General features: G+C 36.1%; 1 pseudogene; it reads left to right on the forward strand.

Moving 5' to 3' along the window:
• The first annotated feature begins 10609 nt into the window (after positions 1 to 10609).
• Positions 10610 to 11462, forward strand: LOC141498817 (P2X purinoceptor 3 pseudogene; annotated as a pseudogene).
• The last annotated feature ends 9246 nt before the right edge of the window (positions 11463 to 20708 follow it).

Consider the following 20708-nt stretch of genomic DNA (forward strand, 5'->3'; position numbering starts at 1 on the left):
CTTCCATGGGGCGGGGAAGGGGAGGGAAGTAAAATTGAGAGAAAAATTATAAAACTCAATACTCAAATAAAATCTTTTTTAAAAAATCTCCTTTCCAAGTTTCATGAGAATGTGATTCACTTTTTTTATTTTTTAATCTTTTTTCAAAATTGAAAAATTGTCAGTGAATATAAGATAAAACATCCAAATCTCTAATAATTAGGGAAATAATTAAAATGACAGTTTCCACCGGCAAAGATGAAAATGTTAACAAAAATCTTCCAACTAACAAAAGCAGTCCATCATTTTCTTACATGCCTTCTCCAACAAAATATAAAAAATTGCACTAGGCTGAATGAAGGAAGCGAAATGTAATCAAAAACTAAAATAAGCAGTGTCCTCCATCTGAAAACAGTGTAAAATGCTGTTCAAAATATTACATGTTATAATGAAGGGAACTTCCAACAAAATTAACTTGCGCTAGCAGGCAAACAAGTCCAGGATCCCATTACTTGCAAGGAATCAGAAACTTATATAATCTCAAAACTATGTTTAAACAGAAATATTAGAGATTTCCCCCAACAAGACAGTATGGTTGATGTTTGTCTTTCATTCTCAAAGAACAGCAAGTTATTACTAGGACAATACACCACAATCAAGTAGGATTTATACCAGATAGGTGGGGATGGCTCAATATTAGAAAAACATTCAACATAATGTCAATATCAAAAGCAACAGAAATCATATGATTATCTCAATAGATGATGAAAAAAGTCTTTGATAAAAAATACATCCATTCCTCTTAAAAATGATAGAAAGTTTAGGATTAAATTGAGTTTTTCTTAATATAATAAGTAGTATCTATCTAAAACCATCAACAAATATTATATTTAATGGGGATAAACTCATAGCAGCTCCAATAAAATCAGGGGTGAAACAAGGATGCCCATTATCACAATTACTATTCAATATAGTTTTAGAAATGCTAGATATAGCAATGAGAAGAAAAAGAAAATGAAGGAATCAGAATTGACAATGGAGAAGCAAAGATTTTACTCTTGGCAGATGATATGATGGCATACCTAGAGAACCTAAGAAAATCATCTAAAAACTCCCTGAAACAATTACCAAAGTCAGAAAAAAGCAGGATATAAAATAAACCCACATAAATCATCAGCATTTCTGTACATAAAAAACAAAGCCCAAGAGAAAGAGATAGAAGGAGAAATTCCATTTAAATTAACCATAGTCAATATTAAATTCTTGGGAATCTACCTCCCAAGATAAACCCACAAATAAAGTCAGATCTCAGTAATTGGGAAAATGTCAGTTGCTCATGGTTGGGTCGAGGTAATATAATAAAAATGACAATTCTACCCAAGTTAAATCATACCAATCAAATTACCAAATAACCATTTGGTAGAAAAAAATAGTAACAAAATTCAAAAGGTCAAAAAATAACAATGGAAATGTAAAGGAAAATGGCCTAGCTCTACCAGTTCTAAACTATACTATAATGTGGCAGTTATCAAAACTACCTGGTACTGGTTAAGAAATAGAGTAATAGATCAGTGGATTAGGAGAGGTTCAAAAGAAACTGCAGCAAATGACTACAAAACTCTACTATTTGACAAACCCAAATACATCAGTTTCTGGGATAAAAATTCACTATTTGACAAAAATGGTTGGGAAAATGGGAAAATAGTATGGCAAAAACTAGGCCCACATCTCACACCATATACCAAAATAAAATCAAAATGGGTACAGGATTTAGGCATAAAGGGCAACACCACAGATAAATTAATAGACCAATAAATACTCATATCAGATCTATGAAAAAGAGACAAATTTATGATAAAACAAGAAATAGAGTGCATTATAAACTATAAAATTATTGATTTTGACTATATTAAATTGAAAAGGTTTTCACTAATAAAATCAATGCTGCCAAAATTAGAAGGCAAGCAGAAAACTGGGAAGCAATCTTCACAACTAGGAGTTCTGTTAAAGGTCTCATTTCTAAAATATATAGAAAATTGTATCAAATTTATAAGGTTACAGATCATTCCCAAAATGATAAATGGTCAACAGATATGAATAGACAGTTTTTCAAATGAAGAAATTAAAGCTATATATCATCATATGAAAAAATGCTCCAAATCATTATTGATTAGAGAAATGCAAATTAAAACAACAATGAGGTGTCACCTCACAACTATTAGATTGGCCAAAATGAGAAAAGGGGAAAATGATCAACATTGGAGAGGTTGTGGGAGGATTGGGACATTGATGCACGGCTGATGGAGTTATGAACAGATCCAACCGTTCTGGAGAGCAATATGGAACATTGCCCAAAGTGCAATAAAACTGTTCATTCCCTTTGACCCAGCAATTCCAATTCCTATATCCATAAAAAATGGGAAAAGTCCCACATGTTCCAAAATATTCACAGCAGCTCTTTTTAGAGTGGAAAATAATTGGAAATTGAGGGGATGCCCATCAACTGGGGAACGGCTAAATAAGTCATCGTACATGAATACTAGGGAATATTATTGTTCTATAAATGGTTGGACTTTATAGAGGCATGGAATGAGTTACAGGATCTGATGCTGAGTAAAGGGAGAAGAAGCAAGAGAACAATGTACACATTAACAACATTGAAAGATGATAAACCTTGATAGAAGCATCTCCACTCAGCAGTTCAGAGAGCTAGGACAACCATATTAGATCAACTATGGACAAAGGAAGAAAATCCAGAGGAAGAAAAACAAAACAAAATCAAAAAACCTTCAGAATCACGGAATCAGAAGAATACTCTATAAAACTTAACTCTCATGTATCTCTTTCCCTTAATCCTAATTCCTCACACAAAAAAAAAAAATAACTAATCTGTAAACATGTTTATCAAAATTATATATGTACAATGTTAACCTAACTGTTCACCACTGAAGGGAGGGGGTTTGAAAGGAGGATGGAAAGAAATTTTGTAATTTGAAAATATACATATGCATATGGATGAATGTTGGAAAAACTTTCATAACATGTATTTAGAAAAATAAAATATCAATTAAAAAGTTAATTTGGAGGAAATCAATAACTACAAATCTATGGACCTACATTGTGACAATGATCTTTATGAAAATTATCCTAGAATGTAAGGATGTTATCATTTATAAATGAGAAGAAAAATAATCTTCACTTGATTGATGCAAAAGATCAACTCTTCATACTCACAAAATTGGCTAGAAAATAGACAACATGTAAGAGCTTAATGTATAACATATTAGATTGAAAAAAGTACTTTAAATATTGTTTCCAACATGAAGTTTTATGTTAAATGTGTATAAGATACGAAATATAGAAGCAACTGCACTCATAAAGTTGTTCAGGGACTTTTACATGACTTGTCAAAGTATAAAAGATAGAAATGATGAGTCACAAAAGGTATTATAAAGATGTCACATTTGAGATTAAACAAAAGGGTAAAATGAGACAGATCTTTGAGCAAGCTAAGATTTTTTTATTTTTTTTGGAAAGATTTTATTTTGAGCTTCGCAATTTTTCACCCATTCTTGCTTCCCTTACCTCACCCCACCCCCACAGAATGCATACTGTCAGTCTTTACACTGTTTCCACGGTATACCTTGATCTCAGTTGAATGTGATGAGAGAGAAATCATATCATTAAGGAAGAAAAATAAAGTATAAGAGATAGCAAAATTACATAATAAGATAATGGGGTTTTTTTCCTAAATTGAAGGTAATTATCTTTTGTCTTTGTTCAAATTCCACAATTCTTTCTCTGGATACCGACGGTATTCTCCATTGCAGGCAGCCCAAAATTGTCCCTAGTTGTTACATTGATGGAATGAGCAAGTCCATCAAGGTTGATCATCACCCCCATGTTGTTGTTAGGGTGTACAATGTTTTTCTGGTTCTGCTCATCTCACACAGCATCAATTCATGCAAATTCTTCCAGGACAAATTCAGATTTAATAGCAGGGGCATACTACCTGTCAATAAATAAATCAACAGCTTCCACAGTTAATGCCAAAGACCCCAAGTAAAGGTCAATTTCCCCTTTATAAGTTTTAGAGAACACAGAACAAAGAACAGAACAGGTTATATGACAGCAAGGGATTGAAGCAAAATGATCGATTACAGAATTGAAGCACATTTCCTAGTCTCTCTTCTCTCATGAGATTAAGAAATGATCATTGTTTAACTCTACTTGTGAGAATAGCAGCCCAGACTTTTGGACAGCAAACCAGACATCCCTGAAGGTTGGTTTTTGTGGAGTAAAGAAATCAGGTTTGATTCCCCTTTTTTTTAACCAACATTCCCAAAAGTAGCATAATTCCTTGAGACAAGAATAAATTGATAATTAGTAGGGAAACTGAGTTTCTAAAAATCACAATTATGGGTCAGCAGAATCCTAAACTTAGTTTAGTAACAAAGAACTATGACTAAAGCAATTAAGAAACAAAACAGTTACAGTACGAAAATCAATTAATCATAAATAGGATTAAAAAAATGAAACAATATCAATCTTCATTTCAACAGAGGATGGACTATATAGATGTCAAATTCTCTGTAAGTTCCTCCTGATATTCCTATTTTTAGATGACATTTTCTTCTTCCATGAAGACCTAAAATATTACAGGACTTCTTCCAAATGAAATCCATGATTACATGGCTTATTTCTTTTTTTTTTAATTTTTGCAGGGCAAATGGGGTTAAGTGGCTTGCCCAAGGCCACACAGCTAGGTAATTATTATTAAGTGTCTGAGGCCAGATTTGAACTCAGGTACTCCTGACTCCAGGGCCATTGCTCTATCCACTGTACTACCTAGCCACCCCTCATGGCTTATTTCTATGTATCATATTGACTTTCTTAATTCTCTCACAGCTCAAAGTAATGAAACATTCAAGGAAACATCATATTATATTGGGTTGGAGGTCACAAATTTATGTTATTTAACCAATAGCTATGGTCAAACAAATTGATAGGAATACTATTTTAATTTATTTTAACTTTATATTTAATTTTAGTTTATCACTTTACATTTGTGGAAAGTATGAGTAATAAAAGGAATAATCAGCAAAAATCTATTATCTCAAACTTCATGGGTAGAGCCAAGGTGAAACTGCAAAGGTGAGAAGCTCTCAGAGCTTTACCCAAGAAGAACTTTGAGTCTATCCCTTAAACAGACCATAAAGTGACAGAACCCACAAAAAAGAAGGAAAACCAGTATGAAGCAACTTTTCACCTCAAGATACCTCGGAGGAACTTTAGAAAGCATCTGTCTCCCCCCAGGTAAAAAGGGAATTTATTCCAGCATAGTGGGGAAAGTTGGGAAGACAGTGGGAGGCTTTTTAGTCACAGGTCAGCTTAGGTCCTGAATCAATAGACCAGTAGTACAGCATGTCAGCAATGAGGATTCCAATCACAGTTCAAAAGGGTGGAACAGATGGAAAAGGGTTGGACTCCCTAACATAAATGATGAGCACCTGAACCCCAGAAGAGTAAGCCAGGAGCCAGACTCACAAACCTCTGTACAAAAAGCTTACCACTGTATCCCCTGAGCCACAGGAGCAGAATTAAGCTATCAAAATGTACCCCCAAAAAAGAGTGCTAACAATAGAAAGCTACTACTGCTAATAGAGACAAAAAAAATGCCATCTCAAAGGAAAGCAATGAAAAAAAATGCCTATGAATTGGTCTCAAATCCAAAAAGATAGCTTGGAAGAATTAAAAAAGGATTGTAAAAATCAGAGTGGAATAAGAAAAACTGAGAAAAGAAATGAAAGAGAACTATTAAAAATTGACTGAAGGAAACAATTTATTTAAAAGTAAAACTGACCAACTGGAAAAGGAAATTACAAAAGCTAACTGAAGAAAATAAAACCCTAAAAATTAGAATTGGACAAATGAAAACTAATGATCCTTTGATTCAACAAGATTCCATCAAATAAAAACAAAAGAATGATAAAAATACAAGAAAATGTAAAGTGCCTCTAAAGAAAAATGACCAAACTGGAATATAGATCCAAGAGAGATAATTTAACAATTATTGCTCTACATGAAAGCCATGATAAGAAAAGGAGTCTAGACAATATCATTCAGGAAATAATCATGGTAAACTGCCTAATACATCATAGAAGAAGAAGATAAAATAGTCCTTGGAAAAATCCATCACCCTAAGAGAAAGATCCCAAAATAAAAACTCCAAGGATTATTGTATACAAATTTCAGAATTCTTAGCTAAAGGAACAAATAATGCAAGCAGTCAAAAAAAAAGCAATTAAATACCAGAGAACCTCAGTCAAGATTATGCAGGACTTATCAGCTTCAATATTAAAGGATCAGAGATCCTGGAAAATTATATTCTGGAGAGCGAAGAGGATTGGATTGCAACCAAGAAACAGTTACCCTACAAAATTCAGCATATTCCTGGATTTTCAATGAAATAGAAGACTTTCACATTTATATATCATATTTTATTCATATAATTAAAAAGACCAGAACTGAACAGAAAAATTTATCTTCAAATACAAGGCTCAAAACATGCATTAAAAAAGTTAAATGCAAAAAACAAATATTAGTCAGTAAGCAATCTATATCCCCATATGGGAGAGCAATATTTGTAACTCTTGAGAATTGCATTTCTCTTAGAACATTTGAAAAGATCATGCATACACAGAGGTTGTGGGACTGAACTGAACATGTTGTGATTGTACCTTAGTTCATGAGGTTTGTATTTCTATTGGACCAATTGGAGAGAGTGTACATAGACAGAGGATATGAGTATAAATTGATCAGGTTGTGATGATTTACCTTAGGTCATGAAGAGTTTTCTAATGGGACTGTAGGAGGGAGTGCATTTGGAAAGAATTGGAAAGAGGGATTGAAGGGATTGGAAAGAGAAAAAGAGGAATTGATCATGAGTTATTATAGCTCTTGAGAATTGCATTTCTAATGGGAGTTGAGGACAACATACTAGTCCAGAGGGTATGGATATGAAGTGATTATGATGAAATGGTGTTTCTAATCATTGTATTTCCATCAGGAGAGTCAAAGGGACTATACTTGGATGGAAGGTGTAGGTATAAGACAGGTATAAAACAATTAAAACATGAAAAAAAAGAATGTACTAGGAGGGGGGAAGGAGATAAAGGTTTAAGAGGTTATATAATATTCCATGAAGAGGCAAATGAAGAAAAAAGAAGAGAGTTTGTGAACATGAAATAAAGTAACTCTCAACAGATTTGACTCAAAAAAGGTAATAACATACAAACCCCAATTGGATTTAGAATTTTATCCTACCTACAGGGAGGTAGGAGAGGGGGAGAAAGGAAAGGGAAAAGTAAAAGTAAATGTAAAGAAAAAGGGAAAAGAAAGAAAAAAACAGGGAATGGGTTAATAGAAGAGAAGGCAGACAGAGGGAGGAAGCAGTCAGAAACAAAATAATGGTGAAGAGGGGATGAAGGAAAAGGAGAAAGAAAAGTGCAAATGGGGGAAGATAGGATGGATGGGAATACAGAGATAGTAAGCATAACTATGAATGTGATTGAGATGAATTCTCCCATAGAGTGAAAGCATATAGTTGAGTAGATTAAGAACCAGACTCCTACAATATGTTGATAACAAGAAACATATTTGAAGCAGAGAGATGCGTACAGATAAAGGTAAAAGCAAAAAAATAGGAGTAACAATAGTGATCTCAGTCCAATCAAAAACAAAAATAAATCTAAGTAAAAGAGATAAGGAAGTAAACTAAATCTTCTTAAAAGACACAATAGACAACAAAGTAATATCAATATTAAACATATATGCACTAAGTAGTATAGCATCATAGCATCTAAATTCTTAGAGGAGAAGTTAAATGTGTTACAGAAAGACCTAGACTTACAAAACTACACTAATGGGAACCTCAATCTCTCTCTCTCTCTCTCTCTCTCTCTCTCTCTCTCTCTCTCTCTCTCTCACACACACACACACACACACACACACACACACAATTAAATAAATCTGACCACAAATAAAAAAGGAAATTAAGAAGGTAAATAGAATTTTAGAAAAGTTAGATATGGTAGACATATGGATAATTTTGAATGTGAATAGAAAAGAGCATATTTTCTCCTCTGAGGTACATGGTATGTACAAAAGATTGACCATATACAAGGGCATAAAAATATTACAAATGCAGAAAAGTAGGAATTTTAAATGTGCCCTTTTTAGATCTTGATGCAATAAAATTACATGTAATAAAGAGACATGGAAAGATGAAATAAAAATTAATTGAAAACCAATTAATTCAATCTTAAAGGATGAGTGAATGAAACAACAAATCATAGAAATGATCAACAATTTCATCCAAGGCAATGGTAATTTTGAGACATCATGCCAACTTTTGTAGGATGCAGCCAAAATAGTTATTAGGGGAAATTTTATATCTCTAAATGCTTCCATGAATAAAATAAATAAAGAAGACATCACTGAATTGGGCATGCAACTGAAAAAACTAAAGAAAGAATGAATTAAAAATTCCCAATTAACCCTATTTGCCTTGAAAAAAAATTTTAAAAAATTCCCAATTAAATACCAAATTAGAAATTCTGACAATCAAAGAAGAAATTAATAAAATTAAAAGTAAGAAAACTATTGACAAATGTATAAAACTAGGAGTTGGTTTTATAAAAAGAAATCAACAAAATACATACACTTTTGGTTAATCTGATTAAGAAAAAGAAGAAAACTAAATTACAGTATCAAAAATGAAAAAGGATGTATTCACCACCAATGAGGAGGAAATTGAGATAATAATTTTGAGCTATTTTTGCCCAACTGTATGTTGACAAATATGATAATATAAGTGAAATATTTATGAAAATATACTCAGATTAACAGAAGAGGAAATAAAATACTTAGATAATGCCATTTCAGAAAAAGAAATTGATCATGTCATCAATAAGAATAACCTCTCTGAGAAAAAAATCTCCAGGTCAAGATGGATTTATAAGTAAATTCTACCAAATATTTAAAGCATAATTCCACTTCTATATGAACTATTTGACAAAAACAGGTGAAGTTCTACCAAATTCTTTTTATGACACCAACATGGAGCTAAATGACTAAACCAGGAAGAGCCAAAAAAAGACAAAGAAAATTGTAGACCAATCTTCCTAATGAATATTGATGTGAAAATTTAAATAAAATATTAGCAAAGTAGTTACAACAAATTGTCACTAGGATAATGCATTATTATCAAGTTTGACTTGTACCAACAATACAGGGATTGTTCAGTATTAGAAAAACAATCAGCATAATTGACTATATCAGAAGCAAAACTAACAAAAATTGTATGATTATCTCAAGATTTGCTGAATAAATCTTTGACAAAATACAGTATCCATTCCTATTAAAAAGACCAGGAATAAATGTAGTTTTCCTTAGAATGATAAACATTGTCTATCTAAAACCATCAGCAAGAATTATATGAAATGGGGAAAAGCTAGAAGCATTCCCAGTGAACAAAGACCCACATGTACAAAAAATTTTATGGAAGTTCTTTTTGTAGTGGCAAATAATTGGAATTTGAGGGGATGCCCACGAATAGGGAATGACTGTACAAATTATGATGTATAAATGTGATAGTGAACAAACAGTAATTCTATAAGAAATCAGAAACCTGGGAAGACTTTCATGAATTGATGCTGAGTTAGATGATCAACAATGATGGGGAAAAAAATTTCATTTAAATTTTAAAAATCTATTAATCTCAGGACAGCTAGGTGGTGCAGTGGCTAGAGCACAAGCCCCAGGGTCAGGAGGACCTGAGTTCAAATTCAACCTCAGATACTTAGTAATTGCCTAACTGTGTGACCTTGAACAAGTTAATCTCATAATTTAAGTCATAACAGAGAAAAAATCATTTTATCTGTTGTTTGAACTATGAAAACAACCGATCAGTCTTCCTAATGAATTAGTTAATCAGAATACATAACTTAGGCAGACAATGTCTATTACCATATCTCCAGAATTGAACATCACTTTGTATTTGGGAAATTTTACAATGCTTTTAATGATTAATTTCTTGTTTCTTTTTGACATAAAAATCTTTTATATTACTTTTCTCCTAGTTATGATATATAATGGAGAATTATAGAATATTATAATCTCTGAGAATCAAAAATATGTATATCTCAAAGATGTATGTATGTACAGAGATGTATGTTATATGTAACTGGTTTACATATTGTAAACTAGATTCAAGACTTGATGAAAAGGAGACATGAGATTATTTGAAGCATGGCAGGCAGTCTATGAAAAGATCCAGAAGTGGGAGATAAAGGAAGCATAAAATTAATCTTCAAAGAGCGATTATAGCTCAACTCTAAAGAGCTTTAAATACTGAATAGGGACCATAAGAAGACATTGATATTGCTTAAGCAGAGTAGTAACATAGTCAAATTTGTAGAATACTCAGTGGCAGCTATGTGAAGGATGGATTGTAGTGGAAAATGATGAGCCTCGTCACTAATTCCTTGAAGGGTTCTGGGAGATAGCAGGAAAGGAGGAATAAAGAGATGCTCCATCAAAGCATCTGCCTTTTGATGATATTTTCAGAATGAAGAGAGCCTGTATCACAGACAAGGACTGCCAGGCAGAAAGTTTCACTGTTGGAAGCATTCTCACTGGCCACTGTTTGAACTATAACTTTATGCTGAGAACTTGTGAGATCCAAGACTGGTGCCCTATGGAAGTCAACACTGAAGATGCCTGTCATGATGGAAGCTGAGAACTTCACCATCTTCATCGAAAACAGCATCCGCTTCACTCTTTTCAACTTTGAGAAGGGAAACTTGTTACCCAACCTTACCTCTGTATTCACAAAGAAATATCATTTCCATCCAGAAATTGCCCCCTTCTGCCCCATCCTTCAAGTAGGTGATGTAGTCAATTTTGCAGGACAAAATTTTTCCAAGCTCTCCAACTTAGGAGTCCTGGGCATTAAGATTGGCTGAGTCTGTGACTTGGACAGGTCCTCAGATGAGTATATCCCCAAATATTCCTTTATCCAGCTAGATGGCATTTCTGAGAGGAGCAATGTCTCTCCTGGCTACAACTTCAGGTTTGCCAAATACTTTAAAATGGAAAATGTAAGTGAGTATCAGATGATCTTGAAAGCATTTGGCATTTATTTTGATGTACTGGTATACTGGAATGCTGGCAAGTTTAGCATCATACCCACCATCATCAGCAATGTGACAGCCTTTACCTCAGTGGGAGAGGGCACTGTTCTCTGTGACATCCATCTCCTTAACTTTCTAAAGGGTGCAGACCAGTACAAAGCCAAGAAGTTTGAAGAGGTGAATGAGACAACCCTGCGATCTGCCACCCCATGTACCCCAGTGACCAGGCCTTCGATGGCAGAGAGGAAAAGCAATGCAGACTCTGGAGCCTTCTCCACTGGTCATTAGGCCTTCTTACTCTAGTTTATCATCAACCTTATATTCCAGGAATCTATACCTCATAACAGTAGACTTTCCACTGAAGAGGGGGAATGAGGAAGAGGCTCACTTTAGGACTGACAATAATAACACAGACCCAGATCCTAAACCTCCCAGTGTGCCAATCAATAGGCAATGTTCCCTGCTAGGACTGTGTACACTTTCATTGAGAGTTTGTAATCCCCCAAAGGCTTCCTCTATGCTAGTATTGCTACCATCTCAGAGGCCAATGTCTTTCTCTGCCCACTGCCTATGAACATCCTTGATTCCCTTACCCATACTTGTGTGAAGAATATCTTTTTTTTCAAGGCAATGGGGTTACATGACTTGCCCAAGGCCACACGGCTAGGTAATTATTAAGTGTCTGAAGTCAGATTTAAACCCAGGTGCTCCTGACTCCAAGGCTGACTCCACTGTGCCACCTAGCTGCCCCTGTGTGAAGAATATCTAATTGGTTTGATTGTGATGTTGTTTTCTGTATTCACACTAAATGATTCCCTATATGTCATGAATATTATTATGAACTCATTGTGGAAAGAAATTGTTAATAGCAAAGAAGAAAAACTGGTGCCCAAGGTAGACCCCTAGAACAATAACAAAGTTTGTTTTCTATCAGGTCATTCCCTTAGGTTTAGTTTCCTCCTGATTGCCTCCAGGATAAAATAAAAACTCCTAAGTCTGCTATTTAAGAACCTCTACCTCCCTTCCTAGCTTTTTATTTTACTCCTTTTCATGCATACCACATTCTAGCCAAATTGGACTATTAGCTATTGCCTCAGCTTGGCATCTTCTCTCACACCTCTGTCCTTCATAGAGGTCGCCCTCTCTGTATGGAATACACTCCTTACTCATTTCTCACTCTCAATATTTTTGCTCTTCAAGATCTTGGGTGATCCCTCCACCATGAAGTCTCCCTTGATCCCCATTTCCCCCAGTGTTGGTACTCTCTTCCTACTCAAGTAAATACCTTGTATTTACTTAACCTTGTGCATGTTGAATCCCCTCAGTAGAGTTGAAGCTCCTTGAAGGCAAAGACTATGTCAGCTTTGTCTCCCTACAGTCAGTATCTAGCACAGTGACTTGGACATTGTAGGTGGTTAATAAATGTTTGTTGCATTGAATTATCCCCCCCCAAAAAAAAGACTTGATGAAAAGAGGAACTAGGGAGTGTTTGATCAAAGAAAAAGATAGTCTAGTAATTTTCCTACATAGTATCAGTCTTAGTCTTTTGCACATTAAATGTTAAAAGATCTAATGGGGGCAGTTAGGTGGTGCAGTGGATAGAGCACCGGTCCTGGAGTCAGGAGGACCTGAGTTCAAATCTGACCTCAGACACTTAATAATTACCTAGCTGCATGATCTTGGGCAAATCACTTAACCCCATTGTCTTGCAAAAACCAAAAACAAAACAAATCAAAAAAGATCTAATGGGAGATCTAATCTATTTTGGGGGTATCTCAGTCTAAAAGAATACCAGAGTTGCATGAGCTATGCAGTAAAGGGTGAGTGATATCTTCATTATTTAAGGAACTAACTACAGCAATGAGTTCATGGATTTAATGGAGTATTAATATATCGCTTTTGAGTCTCCTCTGCTTTATAATTTTTTATAATTTATAATTTATTTATAATTTTCCTAGTTTAAAATATACTAAAAAATGTTTAATGTCATTGAGGGTGTTATTACTCTAAAGACAAAATTCATTATTTTAGCAAAAATAAATTGAACATACATCAAAAACAATGTAATATGCCCAAGATTTCAGATGTTATAAAGATATATAATACCCATGTGTTTTGCCCTCAAAGAATTAACTGTCTCTTGTTGAATGGATAAAGCATATACAAAATATTAAAGGCAGTCTGTTTTGGGGATACTATTGAATGGTAGAAAGTACTTCATGTCAAATACATGTAACAATATTACCTACTCAAAACAGAGGATGATTTTAAACAAAATTTAAAGTCTGGCTTTAAAAATCTCTGTTCTCTCATAAAACATGAAAAGAAAAAAACCAAATAATTTCTTGAATTGGAGATTTCAAACAGTCAAAAGGAGATCTTCAACTTGCCATGCACAGAAGTTGAAGTTCAGATATTTTATGTCTTTTCTTTTAAATGATAGTAAAATCTCCATTTTAGTGAAATCTTTAGTTCTGTTGTTCTTTCTTTGTGACAAAAGGATAGTTATTTTGAGTCAATCCCTTGATGCCAAATGAAAAGAGAACAGCCTTATCTACAAGAATTAGACACATTTAATAGCTAAATATGGCACTCCTGTTAAATAGTTTTGGAAATTTTCAGGGCAAAAGGATTTATGAGAAAATTGCAGTTAGGAAGAGAATTATAAACATCTGAAAGTCAGAGAATAGAATACAGGTATTAACCAAATGTACAAGAATAGAAACAGGTAATTGAAGCAAATATGTGAAGTGCTTTGAGCTCCTCAGAGCAAAAAAAAACAAGCACTACAGAATATGAGTTAAACATATTATTAGATATGCCTCTAAGCCTTTCAAATATAATTGAGAAATAACATAAGGATCAAAGTCAAAGCAACATTTAGTTTGATCTTCTGTTCATGCATAGCAAAGCAAATTTTTTTCTAAATCCTTCAAATTGTTCCATCGTCCATTATAAATAGACTCTATATTTTAGAGCTGCTAATTTGGCCTTTCCTGAAAATGTGTGCAAGTTCATTGATATGGGTATATGAATGGCATATTATGACATATTACTAGAACTATAACTAGAAATTTTCTCACCCAGCGCAAAGGTCTCCAAATCAAACTTTAAAGACAAATTCGCTTGGACAGGATTAAAAGTAGGGTCAAGAACATCATGAGACCTTTGCTGTGGAGGACCACAATGGAGTAGGAGTAGAACAAATTTATCATCTTGTTCCTTCTTTTTTTTGTTTTAGTTTTTGGTTTTTGGTGGGCAATAGGGTTAAGTGATTTGCCCAAGGTCACATAGCTAGAAAGTAGTAAAGGTTTAAGATAAAATTTGAACTCATGTCCTCCCGACTTCAGGATCAGTGCTCTATTCTCTGTACCACCTAGACATTGATCAAGTCTCTTAACAGATTTTTGGAGCAACAGAACCTACAAAAGAAAAAAGCAGAACATCTTCCAGCAAGGTTGTAACAGAGGAGTGTTAATATATCCAAGGAAGAGAATAGAAACCCAGCACCTGGACTGTGGTGGGGCAAAGTGGAGACTCACCTGTTAGGGAGATCTCCAGCAGAGGCTTTCACAGTTCAGGCTTGGGTCAGTTGCACAGGGCAGGAAGCAGGAGGGGAGTTTGGCATGCTCCAGCAGGATGCCAAGACTCCCATTCAGTCAACATGACTAATATGAACAGCTCAACGCAGAGAGTCAGACCCTGACATTCCCAGTCAGGAGGACCTGGAATTCCCCAACACAGAAAGCCCAGATACAACCCCACCTTTCCCAATGACCCAGGAAATAGGTGACTGAAACCCCAGCACTGACAGTCCAGAGAAAGAGTCTCTGCTGTTCTGTCCCTATTGGTCCATTGAGCAATCCCCTGGATTTCCTAACATTTATGACCCAAAGTCACAACACCAAAGGTCTGTAAATAAGTCCCTCCTGCAACACAAGGACCTTGGGATAGGACCAAGTAACAAACACCAAAATGAATAAGAAAGGTCAGAGAAAGGCAGGATCTATTGTATCTTGGCAATAAAAATGAGCAAAAGACCAGCTCAGAAAAGGAGGCCAGAAGGGATGCTACATGTGAAGTTTCAGAGGAGAGTTTGAATTGGTCAGCAGCCCAGAAAGACTCCTCAGAAGAACTCAGAAAGGATCTTTAAAATCAAAGGGAATACTTGAGGAAAGAAATGCAAGGGAAAATTTACATTTTACTACAAAAAAATGACAGAAGAAAACAAATCCTTTAAAAATACAATTGAGCAAATGTAAAAAGAAAACAATTCCTTCCAAAACACAATTGGAAAAATGAAAAAAGATAATAGCTCCTTTAAAAATAGAATTGACCAAATGGAAAGGGAGATGCAAAAGCAAACTAAAATAAAAAAAAAAATTCCTTGAAGAGTAGACTGAGACTAATGACAGCTAATGACCCCATGAGACACCAAGAATCTGTTAAATTGATAAAAAAAAAAATGAAAAAATATAAGTAAATGTAAAATGCCTCATTGGCAAAAGAACTAACCTGGAAAGTAGATCCAAGAGAAATAATTTAAGAGTTATTGGGACAAGAAGGGATCCAGTCTTAGGAGCTCTCTGATAAAACTCATCAGCTAAGAACTCTAACTAAACTTTCGAGAGACAGAACCCACAAAGGGACCCAGTGAGGCAGTTCTCCTACTCAAAGTAACCTGGAAAAGAGCAGAAAGGCTCTGCTCCCCGGGATCGGAGAGGCCGCCTGCCAGAGGGGTGGCTGGCCAGAGCAAAAGAACTTCAGCCTCCCGGAGGCAGCCCCAGGGCTCTGGGAGCCACAGCTCACAGCAGCGGGGGAGTCTCCTGAGCTGCACCCTGAGCAGCACCGGGCACAAAGAGGGGTAACAGCGGGGGACCTCTGCCAGAGCGAGCACGTGGAGCCCAGCCCTCAGGGCGCACAGTGAGCAGCATGGTCATTCCCCAGCCCTGATCCAGGAAACAGAAGCAGGCAGAGCCAGTAAGCAGGAGCCCCCAGGGCATGAGCCCATTGAGCTGAGGGAGGGGAGTGAAGAGAGACTGCTGAGCTCTGTCCTCTGCCCCTGGAACAGGACTCTGGGGCTCTGACCACATTCAGATCCTGATCACATTCTAGGCCCCCCCATAGAACAGCAGGGCCCCCCACCTCAACCCCATGGTAGAGGGGGGCGCTTATGGTCATTCACAGACCAGGAGGGAGGACAGAGCATCACACACTGAGACCCTTGTGGGAGTGTCCCAAAAGCTCAGGAAGCACCCCAAAGCAGGCCCAGACTGGGAAAATGAGCAAGCAAAGAAACAAAAGGAAGACTATCGAGAAATATTTTGCAAATGAGCCCAAGAAGGATCAAAATACTCAGCCTGAAGATAAGGAAACACAAGCTCCTGCATCTAAAGACTCCAAGAAAAACAGAAATTGGGCTCAGGCTATGACAGAGCTCAAAAAAGACTTTGAAAATCAAATGAGGGAGTTGGAAGAAAAACTGGGAAAAGAAAGGAGAGAGATGCAGGAAAAACATGAAAATGAAGTCAGCAGCTTAGTCAAGGAAATCCAAAAAAATGCTGAAGAAAATAGCATGCTAAAAAACAGCTTAGGTCAAATGGATAAAACAGTTCAAAAAAGTTATTGAGGAGAAGAATGCTTTAAAAAGCAAAATTGGCCAGATGGAAAAAAGAGATAAGAAAACTCTCTGAGGAGAATAAATCCTTCAGACAAAGAATAGAATTCAGGGAGATTGACGAATTTACCAGAAATCAGGAATCAATACTTCAAAACAAAAAAAATGAAAAATTAGAAGAAAATGTGAAATATCTCATTGAAAAAACAACTGATATGGAAAACAGACTTAGAAAAGATAATTTAAAAATTATTGGAATACCTGAAAGTCATGATCAGGAAAAGAGCCTTGACATCATTTTCAAAGAATTACTACAGGAAAATTGCCCTGATATTCTAGAAGCAGAGGGCAAAATAGAAATGGAGAGAATCCACCGATCCCCCAGAGAAAGAGATCCCAAAAAACCAACCCCTAGGAATATTATAGCCAAGTTCCAGAATTCCCAAGTCAAAGAGAAAATATTACAAGCAGCCAGAAGGACACAGTTCAAATATCGTGGAGCTGCAGTCAGGATCACACAGGACTTAGCAGCAGCTACATTGGAAGCTCCTAGGGCTTGGAATACAATATACCGGAAGGCAAAAGAGCTTAGAATGCAGCCAAGAATGAACTACCCAGCAAGGCTGAATGTCCTCTTCCAGGGAAAAAGATGGACTTTCAATGAACCAGGGGAATTTCAAAGGTTCCTTTTGGAATGGCCAGAGCTGAACAGAAGGTTTGATCTTCAGATACAGGACTCAGGTGAAGCATGGAGATTGGAGGAGAGGGGGGAAATATGAGGGACTTAATGAGGATGAACTGCATGTATTCCTGCATAGAAAAATGACACTGATAATACTCATATGAACCTTCTCAGTTAGTAGAGCAGGTAGAGAGAGAGCTTTTATAGTTGAAGCACAGGAGAAAGCTGAATTTGAAGATAAAATATGGTGTAAAAATGGAGTCAATAGAAAAAAAGAGAAATGGAATGGGAGAAAGAAAAAGGAGAGGGGGAATAGTCCAAGATATCTCACATAAGATTTTTTTTTATTACAATGAGCTATTGCAATTATATGGAAGTGGGGAGGCAAGGGGGAATGAGGGAACCTTTGCTCTCATCAGAGATGGCTAGGAGAAGAAACAGCAAATATACTCAATGGGGTATAGACATCTGGAGTAAGAAGGAACAGGGAGCAGGGGGAAGGGGTGGGGATGTGAATAAAGGAGGAGAGGATGGACCATTGGGGGAGAGTGGTCAGATATAACACATTTTCTTTCTTACTTCTTGCAAGGGGCTGGGATTGGAAAGCCTGCCCAGGACCACAGGGCCAGGTGGATTTTGGGCGTAAGGGGTGGTATGGGGGCTCAGGGCTTCTTGGCCCCAGGACCAGGGATCTGTCTGTTGCGCCACTCAGCTACCCTACAGCAGAGTCAGAGTGAAAGGAGAGAGAAAATAGAGTACATGGTAGTGGAGAAATAAGAAAGGAGGGAGTTGTGATCAGCAATGGCAATGGCGGAAAAATATGGAAATAACTTTTGTGATGGACTTATCATAAAGAATGAGATCCACCCATGACAGAGTTGTTGGTGTTGGAACAAAGACTCAAGCACATTTTTTGTTATTATTATTTGGGGGAGGGTGCAGGGCAAGTGGGGCTGGACGGCCTGCCTGGGGCCACATAGCAGGGTGATCTTTGGGTGTCTAGGGCCGGATTTGGACCCAGGTGCTCCTGGCTCAAGGGCCAATACTCTGCCTGCCACCCAGCCACCCCTACTATTATTACTATTTTATTTTATCTTGGGTCTTTTTTTCTTTCTTTTTTTTTGTTTTTTGCAGGGCAGTGGGGATCGGGTGGCTTTCATGTCACGTGGCTGGGTGATTGTTGGGTTTACAAGGCTGGATATGGACTCAGGTGCTCGTAGCTCCAGGGCTGGTGCTTAGTCCATTGTGCCACCTACAATTATTACTATTATTTTTTTATTTTAATTTTTTTCTCTCCCTTTTATTTTTTTTGCCCAAGCAAATCTATCTATATTCATGGGGGAGGAGGGGTATTCTGTTTGCTTGTAAACAAGAATATTTTATTAATGTAAAAAACATTTGTACAAAATGAGAATAAAAAATAAATTTTAACAAAAGAGTTATTGGACTACCTGAAAGCCATAATCAAAAAAAAAAATAAGATCCTGAACAACATTCTTCAGGAAATTAGCAGGGCAAACTGCCCTGGTATCCTGGAACCAGAGAACAAAATAGTCATTGAAAGAATCTACCGGGGGCAGCTAGGTGGTGCAGTGGATAAAGCACTGGCCCTGGAGTCAGAAGTACCTGGGTTCAAATCCGGTCTCAGACACTTAATAATTACCTAGCTGTGTGGCCTTGGGCAAGCCACTTAACCCCGTTTGCCTTGCAAAAAAAGCCTAAAAAAAAGAAAAGAAAGAATCTACTCATCTCCTGAAAGGGATCCCAGAATGAAAATGCCAAGGAATGTTGTGGTCAAATTCCAGAATAATCAGATCAAGGAGAAAATCCTTCAAGTAGCCAGAAAGAATAAATTCAAATACCAAGGAGTCACAGTCAGGATTACACAGGATCTATCAGCATCAACATTAAAGGAGTGAAGGGCATGGTATATGATATTCTGGAGGGAAAAGGGGCTTGGATTACAATGAAGAATCAACTTTTCATCAAAACTAAGCATACTTTTTCTTTTTTTTTCTTAAGAAAGATGTTATATATTTTGTGTTTTACAATTTTCCCCCCATTATTCTTGCTTCCCTCCACCCACCCCTCACAGAAGGCATTCTGTTAGTCTTTACATTGTTATCATATGATACATTGATCTCAGTTGAATATGATGATAGAGAAATCATATATTTAAGGAAGAAAAATAAAGTATGAGATAACAAAATTACATAATAAGATAATGGCTTTCTGTGTTTCTAATTTGAAGGCAATAGTCTTTGGTCTTTGGTCGAAGTCCATAATTCTTTCTCTGGATACAGATGGTATTCTCCATTGCAGATATCCCAATATTGTCCCTGGTTGTTGCACTGGTGGCATGAACAAGTCCATCAAGGTTGATCATCACCCTCATGTTGCTGTTAGGGTGTACAATGTTTTTCTGGTTCTGAGCATACTTTTTCAGGGGCAAAGATGAATATTCAACAAAATAGGTGATTTTCAACCTTTCCTGATGAAAAGACCAGATCTGAAGAGGAAATTTGATCTTCAAGCAGGAAATTCAAGAGATACATGAAAAGATGGAACAAGGGAGAAAAAAAGACTACTAATCATAAAGATTAAACTAGTTACATACCTACCTGGGAAGAAGATTCTCATAAACTAGAGAATTGTAACTCTAAAAGAGGAATTATACTTAGGTTGAAAGTGTGTACATAAGTTGGTTTTGACGGAATAGTTTTTAAAAAATTAAGACATTCACTTACACAAAAATTGACCATGTACTAGGGCATATAAACCTAATGATCAATTGCAGAAAGGCAGAAATAGTGAATACATCTTTCTCAGATCATAATGCAACAAAAATCACATGCAATATTGGGCCAGGGAGATATAGACCCAGACCTAATTGGAAACTAAATAACTTCATTTTAAAGAAGGAGTGATCCAAATGAATACAGGATTTAGAAAGAAAAAACAATATTATAAGCAAACTAGAAGATCAAGAACTAATTTATCTGTCAGATCTATGGAAAGAGAAGCAGTTTATGACTAAGGAAGAGATGGAGAACATCACTAAAAATAAACTACATGATTTTGATTACACTAAATTAAAAAGCTTTTGCACAGACAAAACCACTGTAACCAAGATCAAAAGAACTGTAGTAAACTGGGAAATGATCTTTACAATTAATGTTTCTGACAAAGGACTCATTTCTAAAATATACAGGAAACTAAGTCAAATTTTCAAAAA

Source organism: Macrotis lagotis, chromosome X, assembly GCF_037893015.1.
Source record: "Macrotis lagotis isolate mMagLag1 chromosome X, bilby.v1.9.chrom.fasta, whole genome shotgun sequence".
In the NCBI taxonomy this organism is placed as follows: Eukaryota; Metazoa; Chordata; class Mammalia; order Peramelemorphia; family Peramelidae; genus Macrotis; species Macrotis lagotis.